This window comes from Bidens hawaiensis, unplaced genomic scaffold, assembly GCF_021521415.1.
Source record: "Bidens hawaiensis isolate Kalapana, Puna unplaced genomic scaffold, B.hawaiensis_p1.1 tig00084912_1, whole genome shotgun sequence".
Lineage (NCBI taxonomy): Eukaryota > Viridiplantae > Streptophyta > Magnoliopsida > Asterales > Asteraceae > Bidens > Bidens hawaiensis.
The window spans coordinates 1-17541 of NW_027504129.1; the positions used below are offsets into that span (position 1 = coordinate 1).

Below are 17541 nucleotides of genomic sequence, written 5' to 3' on the forward strand. Positions count from 1 at the left end.
CGAATCAATTTCATTCTTGATTGCTTCTTTCCATTGAGGTCCTTCAGGTGAGGTCACCGCTTCATGGTAGGTATTAGGTTCACCTTCAACCATAAAGCTTACGAAGTCAGACCAAAGGATTTTGCAACCTTTTGTCTTTTGCTTCGTCTTAAATCACCATCCTCAGTCTCTGGCCTTTCATGTGTTCCTTCATGAACTAAGTCGTCATTTTGTGTTGACGAGCTTGCACCTACATCATTCGCTCGTGATGATGAGGCCTCATGTGTGTGTCCTAACTTAGGAAAACACGTGCTCAAAATACGAGACAGTATTGGGGCTTGCCTCCATGAAAGTGTTTACGTGTACATTTGGATTTTTGGATTCATGTACCAAAAACCGATGTGCACTACTATTGTGAGCATATCCAATGAAAATTCAATCAACAGTTTTGGGACCAATCCTAAGCGCCTTAGGAGGTGGTACGGTGACTTTAGCTAGGCACCCCCACACTTTCATGTATTTGTACGAAGGTTCTCTTCCCTTCCATAACTTATAAGGAGTCTCGTCCTTATTCTTGAGAGGTATCTTATTTAAAGGATAATTTGCCGTTAAAATAGCACCCTCCCACATGTCATGGCTCACCCCAGAACTAACCAACATGGCATTCATCATCTCTTTCAATGTACGGTTCTTTCGTTCCACCATGCCATTTGATTGTGGAGAATAAGGAGCGGTTAATTCATGTATTATGCCACTTTGTGCGCATAAATCCGCAAATGGTGAAACGTATTCACCTCCTCTGATCGCTTCTCACACGTTAATTTTCTTGTTAAGTTGTAACTCAACTTCATTTTTAAACAAAATAAAATTTTCTACTGCTTCATCTTTACTTTTAAGTAAATATACATAGCAATATTTTAAGCAATCATCAATAAACGTGATGAAATATTTGTTTCCTCCTCTTGTTGGACACATTTTTATATCGCACACATCGGTGTGAATTAAATCAAGTGTTTCGGTTATTCTTTCAACCGATTTGAAGGATGATCTTGTAAGTTTGGATTCAACACATGTTTCGCATTTCGAGTTTGTATCAATGTGGAATGTTGGTATGCTTTTTAATGTAATTAAACGACGAAGTGAATTGAAATTTACATGTCCTAATCTACCATGCCAAACATTTGAATTTAAATACTCAATAATATAAGCAGAAGTAGATGCCTTATTCATTTCATTTCCAATCACGGTTACATCAAGTTTAAACATACCATTGAGGGCATAGCCCTTACCAACATACATTCTACGCTTAGTCAAGACAAACTTGTCCGACTCAAACACTAAACGAAAACCAAACTTATTAAGCAACCAACCCGAAACCAAATTCTTATGAATTTCGGGCATATACAAAGTGTTGCTCAAAGTAAGCTCTTTTCCGAAGTCATCTTCAAGATCACATTCCCTTCACCCTTGATGTCGGCCGTTGCTTGATTCCCCATAAACAACTTAGCATCACTAGCAGCCTCCTTAAAGGTGCTAAAGAGGGTATTGTCACCACACACATGACGGGTCGCACCCGTATCAATGAACCATCCTTGCGGTTTGTCCCTCACAAGATTGATTTCTTCAATCATTGCCGAGAGCTCGGTGATCATTGCCACCAACGGTTCACATTTTCATCCACCATATGCGCACGCTCACGCTTAGGCTTCTTGCATTGGTTCGCACGTTGGCCATTCTCATTACAATTGTAACAAAACACCTTGGAAGTTTGAAGATTGAGGTTTCTTTTTCACAACCTCCTTCTTTGGTCCAAGGTTTCCCTTTCCATTTTCCCTTATCCATTTTACCCTTACCCTTATGCCCCCCCCCCCCCCCTTAGAAGATTGTCCAAGTTCAACCATGTTGGCCTTAGCCATTGGCTCCACACGAGCTGATTTTTGAGCCGTTTGATTGTCTTCCTCAATTCGAAGACGAATAATTAATTCATCAATAGTCATCTCCTTTCGTTTGTGCTTAAGATAATTCTTAAACTCAAACCAACTAGGAGGCAACTTTTCAATTATGGCTGCAACTTGGAACGTTTCACTAAGTGTCATACCCTCGGCATGAATTTCATGAAGTATAACTTGTAGTTCTTGGACTTGGGTGATCACAGTCTTGGAGTCAACCATTTTAAAGTCCAAAAAACGGGCCATAACAAATTTCTTTGTTCCGCATCTTCGGTTTTATACTTCTTGTCTAAAGACTCCCATAGTTCTTTGGCAGTCTTTATCCCACAATAGACGTTATACAATGGATCCGCCAAACCATTGAGCTCGTAATTGCGACATAGAAATTCAGAATGTTTCCAAGCGTCCAAAGCACTCATACTTAGGGCATCATCTTGAGCAGTGGGTATGGGGGCTGTTTTCTCCAAGAACTGTGCTAAGTTCAAGGTTGTCAAGTAGAAAAAATTTTTCTGCGGCCACCTCTTAAAATGGACACCCGTGAACTTTTCGGGTTTTTCAGCATGGTTAGCCATTGTGGTCGCTCCCACATTGGCTGGGGTCAAATGGACAGTAGGGGTAGCAATAGAAGTGTTTGGGTTGGTCCTGTCATTCTTAAACACAGAAAACAGACCAAGTTAGTAACTTAGAAAAAAAAATTCAGAGAATTCTGAAATTTGCGAGATAAATTTATCCAGTGCGAGATAGCTTTATCTCGTGCGAGATAACACTATCTCGTGCGAGATAGACAAAAACAACCCAAAAAAGGATCCTTTTCTGATTTCAGAATGCTAAACCAAGAACGAATCTGTCTAAGTCCAACTTTGAAGATCCAATTCTTGATTCTGAGACCAAAACAAAAAAGAAAAAACTGTTTTGAAAACATATACTATTTTGAAACAAAACTGGTTTGGATCAAAATAGAATAGTTTCTGAAAATTTAAACAAAGTTTTCACGATAACGGTTTTAAAAATACTGTTTTAAGATTGTAGGAACCAAATTCATGAATTGAGTAAATAAACAGAAAATTAACAAATAGTTTTATTACTCATACAATACAATACAAGAATCTGAAATACAATACAGAATCAAAGAAATAAACCAAATACAATACAAAAAAAAATGTAAACGGTTTGGCTGAGGATCGTGTTGAACACGGGGCCCTTAAAACAATATTTCGAGTCTCCCAAGAGAACTCGTTGTTTCCTAGGGTACAACAGCCGGAGCAGTAGTACTGCCGGAGTTAACCGTAAACCTGAAAAAGGTTCGAATAAAAGAAACCAGAAATGTAGAAGAAGAAGAAGTTGGAAAAACCTTGCAACAATGCTTGTGTTGTGTGTAAGGTTTGGTGTGTGTAGCAACTTAGTTTACCTCTCTATTTATAGAGGAAAAACAAGGCACAAGTTCTCCATCCCACCGATGTGGAATACACCACTATAGTATTTCTTTCAAATACACACAATCACACATCGATATCTCATTCATCAATGTCTATTAGTGTGCATTTGTTGTGTCATAACAACCTACTAATGCACACGTAACAAATTTTCCAACAATTGTTTTAATAAAGACTTTGTAAGCTTTAAGCTTTTCAACCGAATCAATTTGTAGCCGGAATTAGGGTGAATGCCACCTTGAACCACCTAGCTAGATTGCACTTAAAGGTGGTGTTGAAGTTTTGGCCGAACCTGGACTTCACTTTTCGGTTTGAACAATGACAGGAACATAACGAGTAGGGGATTAGCATATATGGGTTTTTGATTATATTAATGCCTCATTATGTCTAACAATGTAGTTGATTAGGGTTTTTTTAATGATCAAAGTTTTTTGTTGATCATGGTTTTATCTTGATCATGGTATTTCCAACATTTGTTACAGAATATTGATGTCAATTTGATAGAAGGACGCAACGTTTTAACGAAAGTGCATACACAATGGGTCAAGATTTGTAAATGAGATCGCAACCTGTTGTTTATGTCAATTTAGTAACTCAAATTAATTAATATACTTTACACTCTAAAAGCAATAAAGAATCGTTGCCTTTGATATATTCACGTTGGTTCATATTTGCGATTTAGTTTTGTTTTATTTTATGAAATAAAAACTTCATATAATATGAATCACCAACACAATAGGGTTAATTCTTTTATGCTGACCATATCACGGGCCCATTAAAACTACATTGATCATTTCATTTAAATCAATTGGTCATACCAAAACCATAACACTAAAGAGTTCCAAATCCCTCCCTTTCTATACGTAAGACTCAAAATTAATAATTTTGACTCTACTTTGAAAATCATTTTCCTAACAAAACTCCTTTCCATATGATACTCCTCCATCAACTCTGCATTCTGGAAAAAGAAAATCGTTGCAAAACCCGACACCAGAAGCTTTAATTCGAGTTCATCCTATTAAGACTTAAGAGTCTTGAACTTGGTTCTGATACCAATTTGAGTCCAGATCAATAACCAAACACAGCATACGACTAACTCTTGTTAATATTAATCAACTCAAGTCCCTATCGATAATCAAACTCAAAGTAAACGACTAACTCACGTTTATATTAATCAGAAAATATAACTCAAAAAACTGATAACAATATCTCAAACCCTAACTCGATTTGATTCTTGATGAACTCTAACTTTGTTGCATCTAGATGAACCATAACTCGGTTACATCTCGTGTATGTATCTAGATGAACCATAATTTGGTTGCAGCTCACACATTTTATAATGTTTGACCATAACTCGGTTTATATATACTAAGCTAACTTGCTAGCCAATGCATTACCAGTTATAATAACCAAAAATTGGGAAACATGTTGTAATTATGAAACGTAACCAAGTATGACCGACTTGTAATTATTGGTCCCTTAAGTTCATCAGCTCCTGACTTTGAATGCAAAATTACGTCCAACAAAGAGGGTAACCTCACACGTCATTGAAGTCATCCGTCAATAGTCATGATCCACACCCTAGAAAGATCGAGACCTCCTAACAAACACAACTGAATTATTGGATATAGAATTAGCAATTTAATTATCATCATATACATATAAATTATTTATACATATAAATTAAAGATGCCGGTAAATGGTAGGAATCGATCAAAGAACTTCCGGGAAATTTACACACACTTTTTTTTTATTAAATGTTAGGTTATAAGTTGCGTAATAAATGGGCCAATTAGCCTATATAAATTAATTAGTCTCATCGACCATTCATAACACACCAAAACTTAACAATATGTCAAGTGCTAGAAACCCCGAAGTGATCAGATCACGCTCTCGAGGAGTAGTTGCCCCCGCGAACCAAAACACTCATCTTGTTGTATCACGCCACGCACGTGTAAGTGGAACTCCAGATCTTCAAGCGTTCGGCCAGCTTGCGCGTAGACTGGCCTCGTATGGTGGTGTGGTGATTACAAACACAGATACAATCGGTCACAACTTCCTCCGAAGAGAAACCAGACTGGTTTTTAACCCGGCACCCCGTGGCAATAATAGTGTTCATGATCCACATAGATACCACCACAATCACCACCACCACGGGCAGCCACAGAACCAATCCCGTGGCAATAATAATCATCCGCACAGGATCCACCACAATAGCCACAACGGGAGGTCACAGGAAACCCGTGGCAACAATATTCATGCACATGGAAACCACCATAGTCACCAGCACCACAGCCAGTCACAGAACCATCGCCGCCACCACTGATGTCCATGGTAGGATAAGTGGTTTATGGAGCCTAGCCATACCTTTTTTTCTTTTGTTAATTGTGTGATTGGAATTTCGAGTGGTTGTATTTGTGTTTCAGGTGTTGTAATTTGTAAAGAAAATAATAACTCTATAAATGTATGTGTTTGTTGCAAAACAGACTATATGGCCGATCCAATATGCGATGTATGAGCTTTAGCTTTCACAATATATTGGCATATATATGTATGATTTATGTGTTGATGTTTCACTATGAGTGAGTTCGAATTACTTTTTTGTCTTGTTTTCTCTCTTGTTGTCTTGTTTATAACATGTTATTAGCACAAGTTTATTCATTGTTAACTATTCGTATGATTCTTGTGATGAATGTTGGTGACTTTAGTATTATAAGGTTACTTAAGGCAATCGGGTTTTAGTTGTAGACAAAATATGAAATTATAATAAATATTTATGTGTACCACATATTCATCTCAGAGCATTTCCAGCCCGTCCCCTATCTCCATCTTTATATCAACTTCCTTTGTAATTTTAGATTTGAGCATTTCCAGCCCGTCCCCCATCTCCATCTTTATATCAACTTCCTTTGTAACTTTAGATTTGGGTATAGAGTTTATTTTGCTTATTGTTTTAAATTTTTACAGTCACTTTAATACTTTTGGAACAAATTCTCTACAATTGAGCAACCTAAAACGAATATAAACATATATAATAAATGCAAAACATGTATAAAGAGCAGCCGAACATGAAAAAAATGGAACATAATATTAAGAAATAATTCATTTTGATAACCCTGTTGGAGTGTTAGGCTAGAGAAGTGCGAAAAAATTAGGTTATATGTACTATTTCTTAACAAGTGTATAGCAATCCAAGCAATCTCAGTGTTTACATATTGGATGATATAAAAACCAAGGAATGAAAGGATCTTCAGCAATCAAGATATGTTAGTTAACAACATCAAAGCACCCTCATTCCTATGGTTCAAGCATATCAACAAAAGATCAGGCTTGGAATGAGAGAAGTAACTAGTATTTAATTTTGAGAATATTCCTTTATAGATGGTCTCTTGTTTATTTGGTTTAATTAGTTTGTTATATGGTTGTTTGTATGTTTGGGCTTCTTGCTTCTTGTGGGTTGCCCTTTATTTTGTATTTTGTAATATTGGTCATTAAATTAAAAAAATTTAAAGCATTACTTAAAAATTGAATCTGCAAAGTCAGAACAAATTTGCTTAACGAATCAAGGAAGTTTGGCGGAAGGCTGGGCTTTCTAAAACAATGCCAAATGTTTCGGGTTGTAGGTATTCCCATCAGGCTTGTTTGTTTTTTTTTCCATGCGGTCCCGAATGTGTTGGCCATGTGTTTATAAGTTTTGAGATGTTAATAAACACTGAAGAAATAGGTTAATTTTATGGTATTAAATATGTTTATTGGATTTTAGTAATCCTTATTGAATGATATTGGCCGATAATAATCTTTATTCATTTTATCGCCACTAACGGTCCCAAATTTAATAAAGTTGGCCCCCAATGGTCTCCCGTTAAAAAGGAGTTAATGGCGTTATACTTTTTTCCGATTTTCATGCTAATGTTTTAGTGTTTTTGATCGGAAGTAGAATACGAGCCGACTAATGTAAACATAGTTTGAAACGGTGCTCCAAAACGACGAAATAATGCTTCAATTCGAGTGTTCGGACTTACAATTAACAAGCCGTTTGAATCATCATTTTGAGCTAAGATTTACATCAATCGATTCGTATCCTCCTTCCGATTAAAAGCCCTAAAACATTTGTTTAAAATTCGGAAAAAAGTATAACGTTGTTAAGTCTTTTTTAACGGGAAACCACCGGGGGTCAAAATTTCTAAATTTGGAACCAATAGTGGTGACCAAATAAATAGGGATTATTATCGGCCAATACCGTTAGTAGAGATTAGTAAAATCCAATAAACCTTAAATATATCATTAGAAAAAATTATGAAGAAGATTTAGAACATGTATATTGGATTTTAAAGCCTTTATGAGGACGTTTTGCGCCATGTGACGTCACGTCACTATAGCGGCGTTTTGCAACAAAATAGTGTAGCGGATAAAATAATTTTAATCATTACCTCATTATTTATTATTTTCATTAAAAATAAAACAATTAAAGCCAACCCACTAATCATTGACCAGCTTCTTCCCACCATCTAACCCCCCCCCCCTCCCACTTCCACTCAAGACGCCTGAAGGCAGTGTTCCCTAACGCTTTGAGGGCGTTTTAGATGGGTATGGTGCCCATTACGCACGATCTTATAATGAAATGTATTTTTAATCAGAAAACTTAGTAGACGTACTCGAAAAATCATAGAAAGCCATGATTTTTGAATGTTTTAATAAAAAAAATAAATATTTTAATCATGAAACCAAATATTGGCAGATTCATATTTCATTAAAAACATTTTTTTTATAAATCAAGTATATGCAATGTAGGGAAAAGATGAAATAACTTCCCCGAAATTCACACACTTGTTTTTTTCTCAAATGTTAGTATTTACTTGAATACTTGGAAGATTCTAATAACTTGTGGCATTCTGAATCATATGGTGAGGTGCCTTACTCCTACTACGGACAAACGACTGATGATGGAGTGTTTGAGGTGACCAACTCGTATCCTTATGCATTTACGCGTAAACTATTTACTTGAATACTTGGAAGGTAGAAAATTAATATTGAATTAACGAACTATATATTATTATATAAAACAACTTTAATACAGAAATCAAAATTTTAGTAAAATTTGGAGAACCTAAATTGGTTTTCTAGGAATTAAATTGACTGGCTAAAGAATGTATGATATTTTGTCATGTATGGCTAATCCGGTAGAAGACTAGAAGTACAAACAAATGATTGATATTTAACTCAATATCACGAGTTCTTAATTATATTGATTTTCTCAAAATAACTATTATAAAGTCTTGTTCATTTTTACATGTGTGTAAAAGGTTTGAATATTGGGTTTTGTTTTCTTTAGTCACCTACACTTAACTTCTAGTGACAATTTTCGTCTCTCACTATGTCTATGACAATCTTGTAGTTCAATTCTATGCCTGGACATATGGGTTGGTTATTTTAAGAAGTTTAATTGAACTATAACTATCAATCAGTTATTGTTTAAAGTTTGTAGTCACCTAAAAGAGTATTTTGGTCACACAATTGAAGCATATGTATAATTTAGAATGCGACCTTTGATTGTTTACATGTTTTTTTTATACACGGATTTTTAAATTGCACCTCTAGCGAACAGCGCTTTATCAAATTTATAGTTTGTCATCATTTGATTAAAGTAATTTTAAAATCCTTATTTAAGTTTATGCGTCCGTTAATATAATAATTGATATAAATATCATTGATATGTCAGATAAGAACACCGTACGATAATTTAAAGAAGGCTTTAACGATACCACAATTGTTGTTCTTCACAGATTGACCTTGATGCTGACGAAGAAATAGTTGGGATATCTGGAAGCGTCGGGGTATACAATGGTCTCGAATTGGTCACGTCATTGTGTTTTATGACAAATAAAGGGAAGTATGGTCCTTTTAATCGCGAGACTTATGATCCCTTTTCCGAATCATGGGAGGTGGGTTTGTTTGATGGGTTTTATGGTCGTAAGGATATGTACATCGATGCCTTGGGTTGTTGTTTAAAGGCTACCACTTAACTAGTTTTATACCCGTCCATTGGACGGGCAATTTAATGTTATAAATTATAAACTCTTTTAATTTTCTAACAAACACACATAAAACATAAAGAAATAGATCAAAGTAGAATATAACACCTACACTAACACAACAATACAATTATATGAAAATATAATTGTCTAAAAACTCAAAGCATACGTTACTTGTTGAAGAATAATGTTCTTTAATACGACGGGTTCATGAATAGTAACTATGCTGCATTAGGTGGTTCAAATGTAATCATCAATTTAGCACCAAATAGATACAAATTGTTAACATAAACTCACATATTTCAATTCAACATAGCAACTGGACTGCATTTTGTTTACACTTTACAATCAAATAGAACAAAATATGGTGTTTGTAACTTGTTATTACCCCAATACCATACCACTGCTCAGTTCTTGTTAAGTCAAAATGATTTTAAACATACATCTAACTTGATTACCCATTCAAAAAGTAATATACTCGAAGATGGCCAAAAGCTACGAAACAATTAATACAAAGATTGAACACGCCCATAAATCTATTATAAATACATTTACTTCCCCTTTTCACGATAATCCAACCCAATGAAATCTATATACACTCGAAAATGACTCACACCCAAATGGTACTATCTTTCTTTTTCGGTAAAGGGAAAGAACCTAGAAAAACAACATACACTATCCATCTCATATTTACCCTAAATTCATACTCATACGAATCAATTGACAACTCTAGTAACAAAAGCCCAACACTAGATTAGCTGGGCGAAAATAATCATGCCCAACTCCTAATATAACTCTCTTCATATTCTTGTAGCCCAATATAGTATTCAATTATGCCTTCACGAATATTCTCCTTATTCATCATCCGACCCCATTTTGGACTTTGTTGTCGACAACATCCAAGGCTCAGACGAAATCTGATTTACTATTCTGAGCGTGACCCCAATTTATGCCACAAACACGACTCAAAAATACCCTGCACACAAAACAACTTGTATTAATCCAAACAGAATGGATACATTTAAAACAACCCATTTTGATCCGAACTCATTATGCTAATAACCCGTTTTGACCCGTTACCCCATCCAACCCCACCTGCTCGTTTTGCGAGGCTATATATGGCCATTGGGTACCGCAAGCAGGAAAAAAAATTCGTTCTACAGTTACTAATAGAATTAGCAATAATTACTATATTTATTAAAAAAAAAACAGAAAATCCCCTTGTTTTAGAGAATTTCACCTTTTAATAGTGCTTGTGAATACAAACAATAGAACTGTCATTCGGGCATAAATCCACCTGGTAATAATGTACACAAAAGACTCTTTTTAGTCTTGAAGCATTAGAAAAACTTATTTTTGCATTTCAAAAACTGTATCAACTAATTTTACCTTTATAGCTTTAGAATTTGGCATAAAATAGTTGACAGTTTAATTTGTTACAAAGTACAACCCATTTATAAGTAAAAATAGTTGACAGTTTAATTTGTTACAAAGTGACCCCAGGTCCTGGTCACTGCCGTTTTCTCACTTAGTAGGGTAAATATTCGCGATTTTGTCTGGAAATATTTATAAGTATCGAGCACGGTCATCCCGAGGTGTTGGGTCCGTGACTTCAGTCACATCTGTGACTAAACCCAAGCCTCGCCACTACTCGGTGGCCGGGTAGTTAAATGTCATAACGACAAAACAATATTTCTTTGCATTATAAACGGAAACATTACTAGCTCGTTTAATATAAAAGTACAACCCATTTAGTATCAGCACAAAACTATAAAAAAATCTGTAAACTTTGATACTAACTTGATAAGGGCTAGCCAGTTATGCGTGTTTACTATCAGTTATGGCGCATTCCAGTCCTGGTGGGTTGTTGCATGACTGTTTCGAGCCCACAGCAGGCTTAACACCGACTTTCACTGTTTCAGATTTGTTTCGAAAAACATAACAATCATAAACAAAATCCAGTTAACTAGTCATAAAATTCTACCATAATCATATTGGTTTTTAATTTAATTAGGTTGGTAAAGTTAACTAAACTAAGTTAAACTTCAAAAGTTAATCATCTTCTACAATAAGTTATCGGCGCTAGGGAGATTGTAGTGTCTCTCATCATTCTATGAAGCAATTGTAGTTTGTATTTCTCACGCTATCAAAATTTTTGTTGAATCACTCAAACAAGCCACAACAACCTTTGATAGAATCTCATCAAGCATTTGGAGCATTTGTATGAGTTGAGAGGGTTAAATAATGAATTATATATTTGTATTAATAAATTGTTGCATTTTAATAAAATACTTTTTTTAAAGTTATTATTGTAATTTTGTTGTTATTTAAAATAATAAAAATAAACACAAACATGTTTAGTATTTTCTTTTTTTCAAAAATGAATCGAAACGGGGAAAACTATGACAAAACGAGATGACACCATGCTAACTTTTCTTTTTAAGATTGCAAATTAAAACGTGCTACCACATGAGTCAATATATACAAAAGAGAAATATCTACAATCACGCACAGTTTAAAGTTAAAGCACCACATATTCCCAAAAATCCAAATGCGAATCCAACGTACATACCTGTGTAATATGATTTCCAAGAGCCGTCTTCATCTTCTTCAACGTCTTTCTTTCCCGGTGGAGGTGGAAACTCACATCTTGGTGTAAGTGGAGGTCCACAAAGTTGGGGGTTACCACTGTAGGAGGTATAATTGAAACGTTGGAGTTGAGACCCGGTTGGTATACTTCCTGGCAAGTTATTGTAAGAGAGGTCAAGGTAACTTAGAAAATTTAACTGTGCCAAACTCCAAGGAATATGTCCAGTGAACTCATTTCTTGACAAGTCAAGAGATTCCAGAGATTTTAACCGACCCATATCTTTCGGGACTTCTCCATGTAGTTTGTTAAAGGAAAGATTTAGTGAAATCAATTCATAAAGACTAGTAATCTCATACGGAACTTCTCCGGATAAATTGTTTCTTGAAAGATCAATGCTCTTCAATAGCTGTAGACTACTTCTTCCAAACGACCGTTGTGTTCCTTTCCATGTTACCAATGCACTGTCTAATAATTGGGCTTCTTCAAGGGGGAGCATGTTGCATCCCATTTCACTAGGACATGCGATACCTATTATTCGAAATCCTTTGGGCATATATCCAATATAATAAGAATAAGAATGGCTAATCACATCATCTCTAGAGCCTTTTCTAGCCATATATGTGAAGTTATCTAAGCACCTAGGAATATCACCTGATAATACATTATTGGACACATCAAGGACTTGAAGATTATGCAACCAACATAGGTTAGAAGGTAACCTCCCATAAAATTTATTGGATTCAAATACAAGAACATATAACATTGAAAGTTCTTCTCCTATCCATTCTGGTATAACGCTAGATAACTTATTCTCCCCAAGATCCACAAACCTTAGTCTTGTGCAATTTTTCAAGGACATTGGCACTTCACCAACAAATGCAATTTTTCGCAAATACAATGCCTCCAGGCTAGACAAGATTCCCAAAGAAAAAGGAATATCTCCAGACAGATTGTTATTTGATAAATTTAGAATGACTAGCTTTTCTCGGAATCTCATCCAACAATCAGGCAGGCTCCCTGAAAATGAATTGCTGGAAAGATCAAGAAAAGTTAAAGCACCTTCAAAGCTGCACAAGAAAGAAAGTGTTCCCGAGAAGCTGTTTCTAGAGAGGTTTAATGCCGCTAGTTTAGAAGGCAATGACGGTACCTGTCCTTCGAAATGGTTATTACTCAAATCTATTCCTGGATATCCAAGAAAGGAAGACACCATATTGGGTAGCACACCTTTTATTTGATTTGAAGAGACGTTTAGGAACTTCAATCCAGTCGGTAAGTCCCAAAACCAGTCAGGGGTGCTATCTGATATTCCAGCATTAGAAATATCAAGATGCGTAAAATTGTTTTGGTATTTAATCCAAATTGGGAACCTAGGTCCCAGCTTGCAGGATTGCAGTTTTATTGTTGATAATTGGAAAGGGGACTCTCCCATGAAATCTTAAGTCTAATGTTACATAATTGAAAGACAAGTCCAAATAATCTAGTTGTGTGAGATTCAAAAAATGAATATCTGAGATAACACCTTCAAGAGAGTTGGATGAAAAGTCGAGAAATCTAAGACTTGAAACCTGACCCAAACTGTCCGGTACATTACCGAACAAATTATTATTAGGAGGTCTAAAACCGAAAGGGAATGACATCCTATGAAGTTGGGAATGTTTCCATATAAGGAATTTTGACCAACAATAAGATGTTTCAGATTTGAAAGTTGGCCCACACTGTTTGGCATGTTTCCACTTAAAAAGTTGTTAGAAAGGTCTAAGTACTTCAAGGATGTGCATTGTGTGAAGTCAGGCATGCTTCCATTTAACATATTGTGAGCAAGAGACATGCTAGTCAAGGAAGAACATCCACCAAAGCTTGGCAATGACCAACTAAGGAGGTTTTGTGACAAATCTAGTTTAACTAAAGATAAAGAAGTCCAAACGATTTTGGAATTAGACCTTCTAGCTGATTCTGTGAGAGGTCTAAATAGGTAAGAGAAGCCAAATCTCCAAAGGAAAAAGGGATGGAACGCGACAAAAAGTTATGGCTAAGATCAAGATGAAGCAAGTTGGAGAGATTTACAAGCTGGTGCAGAATAGGTCCGCTGAGATTCGCGCTACAAATATCCAAATATTGTAAGCTGGACATGGAACCCAAAAGTGTTGGTAAATGATTGGTTTGGAAATCAACACGGCTTAAATTAAGGTACCGTAGCTGAGTTAGCACTTGTAACGACACACTAATTTTACCTGTGATACCTGAAAGATAAAAGGCAAGATCAAGTTTAATCACATGGCCAGTGTGGTTGTTACAAGTGACACCCGTCCATTTGCAACAATCCGTTTTTTCTCCTTCGCTCCCCCAATCATTGAGATATCCAAATGAGTCAGTTAGGTTGGCTTTAACATCGAGTAGAGCTTGCCTCTCCTTCTCAATGCAGGAGCTTATATCGGTGTCTTCTTTGAGGCCCAAACCACCACTCACAAATAATATGCATAGCAGCAAACTAGAAACAAGAACATGCATCATATATATTATCTATGAATTGAAATGGGTAACTTAAATGAACATATACTCATATAGCTTGTTTTGTTATCAAGAAGATGTTTTTTATAACAATAACCATAAGTGAAAAAGAAAAAACAAAAAGGCCACTCTCATAGTATTTTTTGACAATAACATTGTTATTTTTTGACAATAACAATCGTCCAATATTGTTCCATCAAAGGTCATATATTAATATATATATTTACATACAAAATAGTCCCAACTGTAGAACTAGTTGCCAAAACATTTTATAAATTGGCTCTATGATATATTGGGCTCCGAATCCGATTTGGAAATAGCTTTTTTTTTTTCAATCTACCATAGATCGATCATTTTCGCGAAGATCCCCCATCACTAAAAATGCATTGTTGTTATACGTCGGTAGTGTGACGAATATGAAAAAATTCAGTAGCAAAATCTGACGATTGTTATTGATCACAGCTTTTCGTTGTTAACCGCCTTTATTGATGGAACACTGGCCGACGAACGCTAGGTGTCAGGTGATAGCCCTTTATTTTGTAGTGTTTCATGAATCTTTAGAAACCTTTACTGTGAAAAGTGATGGGGACTGTTGTGGAGGTTGGTGGTTATGATGATGTTGTAGCCTGTAGGTAGCAATGAACGTGACGGGTGGTAGTTGGTATAAAAATGTTATAGAAATGGTATTATAAACAATCAATGTATAAAATGTTACGAAAAGTGTGTTGAAAATTCTTGGAAATTAACGAATTTGAGTTTTAAATTATATTAAACAATATAGTTCAAAACATATTAAATATTATAGTTAACCGGCCAGCTTAGATTTAAACCACTCAAAATTACAAGCATGCCATTACCATAATTTCTATACGAAAAAGACTTCAAGTGTGATGACTTAATTACGTGGTAGTTGCAGCTGCTTGACGGTTAAAACTTAAAAGAATACAACGTACCGTTCTTCAATTTCTTATTTCTCGACTAACTGAACTTCATCATATTTGATTTGATTAGTTAATTGTGAAAAGTAGAGATGCAAATGATTAAATATATAGTTTGGAAGAATCTTAACATATACACAACTACCAATTTGAATTATAATATGCACTAAATAAATTAATTACTTAGGTTGTTATCATATAACTGATGATTTTATATGTTGTTAACTTAAGCACGCGACACGTTATTGTCGACATGAAGTAAAATAGGTAGAAAAGAACAACGAACTTCCCCGAAATGAAGAAACACAAATTTTCAAATGTTGTTACGTATGCATGGATCCTATATAAACTAAGGATTCACATAACCTTTCTTAGCCAAAATATAAAATTATATTTCAAATGACGATCTTTCTTCGGATCATCGGGTTTCATAACTTCTATGGTTGTTCACTAAAGGTTACAAATGCATTACATGAAATTGGTGTTGAACTGGTGGAACTCGATCGTGAAAGCTGGACTGTCACGATTAATGCGACTCCTGATCGAAATCCCGAAAGAATCAGGCACGCTCTCCAGCTCCGACTAAAGAAACCGGTTATTGTTTTGTCGCAGCTCGTCCCGGCAAACCAAAACCCTAGTCCTATTCAAGAGGTAGCGGCACCGGTTGTTGTTGGACTGGTCCAGGCATTGGACGGCGTGGAGATCACACGGACGGACACAAACACGACCAGAGTCTACTTCATCCACAGAGACACCCCAACGGGGGGTGTTCAAATAAGAGATGCTTATGTTGAGCATGTGCTTCCACGACCACCGCCACGATCACCGCCATGGACAGCCACAGAACCGTCGGCACCAATGATGCCCGTGGCGGAACAAGCGGTTTATGGGTATCCACGGGGTTATTATTATTCTGGAGTGTCTAAAAGTTGTGGACATGACCACTCAAATGGGTGCTGCGGAATTATGTGAGGATGTATAAGTGCCTTTTGAAGCCAAATGTAATATAGTATCTGTTTAATTTGACGATGTTTTTAAATGTCTAGTCACTGGTAGTTTTGATCTTGTATATATCCTTGGAGTTTCTGGTGGTTTTGTTTGTGTTTTCTGGAGTTGTACAAAACTAATAAACCTGGAATAGATGAGTGTTTGAAATTTCAGTTTCTCAAGTTTCTTATTATGCTTCAGTTGGTTTTCGTACTTTAGTTTCAACTTTCAACCTACCGCGCTACAAGAACAGGTTTTGTAGCAACAAAATCTCAAAGAAGTAAGACGCGTCAATAGGAACGACAACAGTCTTCTTCTGCTTAAGTTTGTGTTAACCTCTAAAATCATCAACTTCATCAAAGACACTTTTTTTAAACGACTATATTCTTATATGACAGGTCACCCGCACTCCAATTTTAAGAGCCTTGTTGCCTCACTCCAGTCAGATTATGTTGTCTTAACTTGATCCAAACATTCTTCATAAAACCATACCATAAACTGAAACTTAATGTAGAGCAATTACATTAAAGATAACTACAGCTAATTTATTTACCTATTTTAAGTTCTCTAGTTACAAATCAAAAATCTTCATCACATACCAAAACTTACAATCAAGAGATACAATCTAAAACTCTAAAACATACCAAATATACTTCACTCTTAATAAAATTAAAAAATATTTACCATAATAAAACTCACATGTTCCTTATAAAGCAGACTTGTTCTCTTTCCCAACCGATATAGGATATCACACAATTTATATGTTGTTGATATATAACACAAACATAAATAAATGTAACAAATAAATGTGTCCATTATTTAGAATGGTAAAGCGTGCCCATTATTGAGAATAAGTGTGTAACATATTTATTATTGATAATGAACAAGTGTGCATTCATTATTGAGATTGAACACATCGCGTATGAGACTAACGAATATCGCTCTTTATCTTACTCGAACATCGCTGCTTTCAGGTATTTAGTTTATTTAATATGTTTTTATTCAAAATTGTTTAGTATCACATGATTTTGCGTTTTTGATGTCTAATTAATCAATACATGTTAAAATTGTTGTTTGAATCATATTAGCACTCCAACTTTTCAATGAAACGTCTGAATGAAGCTA

General features: G+C 35.5%; 1 pseudogene; it reads right to left on the reverse strand.

Moving 5' to 3' along the window:
- Window positions 1-11847: 11847 nt before the first annotated feature.
- LOC143607675 (receptor-like protein EIX1) lies at window positions 11848-14491 on the reverse strand (annotated as a pseudogene).
- Window positions 14492-17541: the final 3050 nt, after the last annotated feature.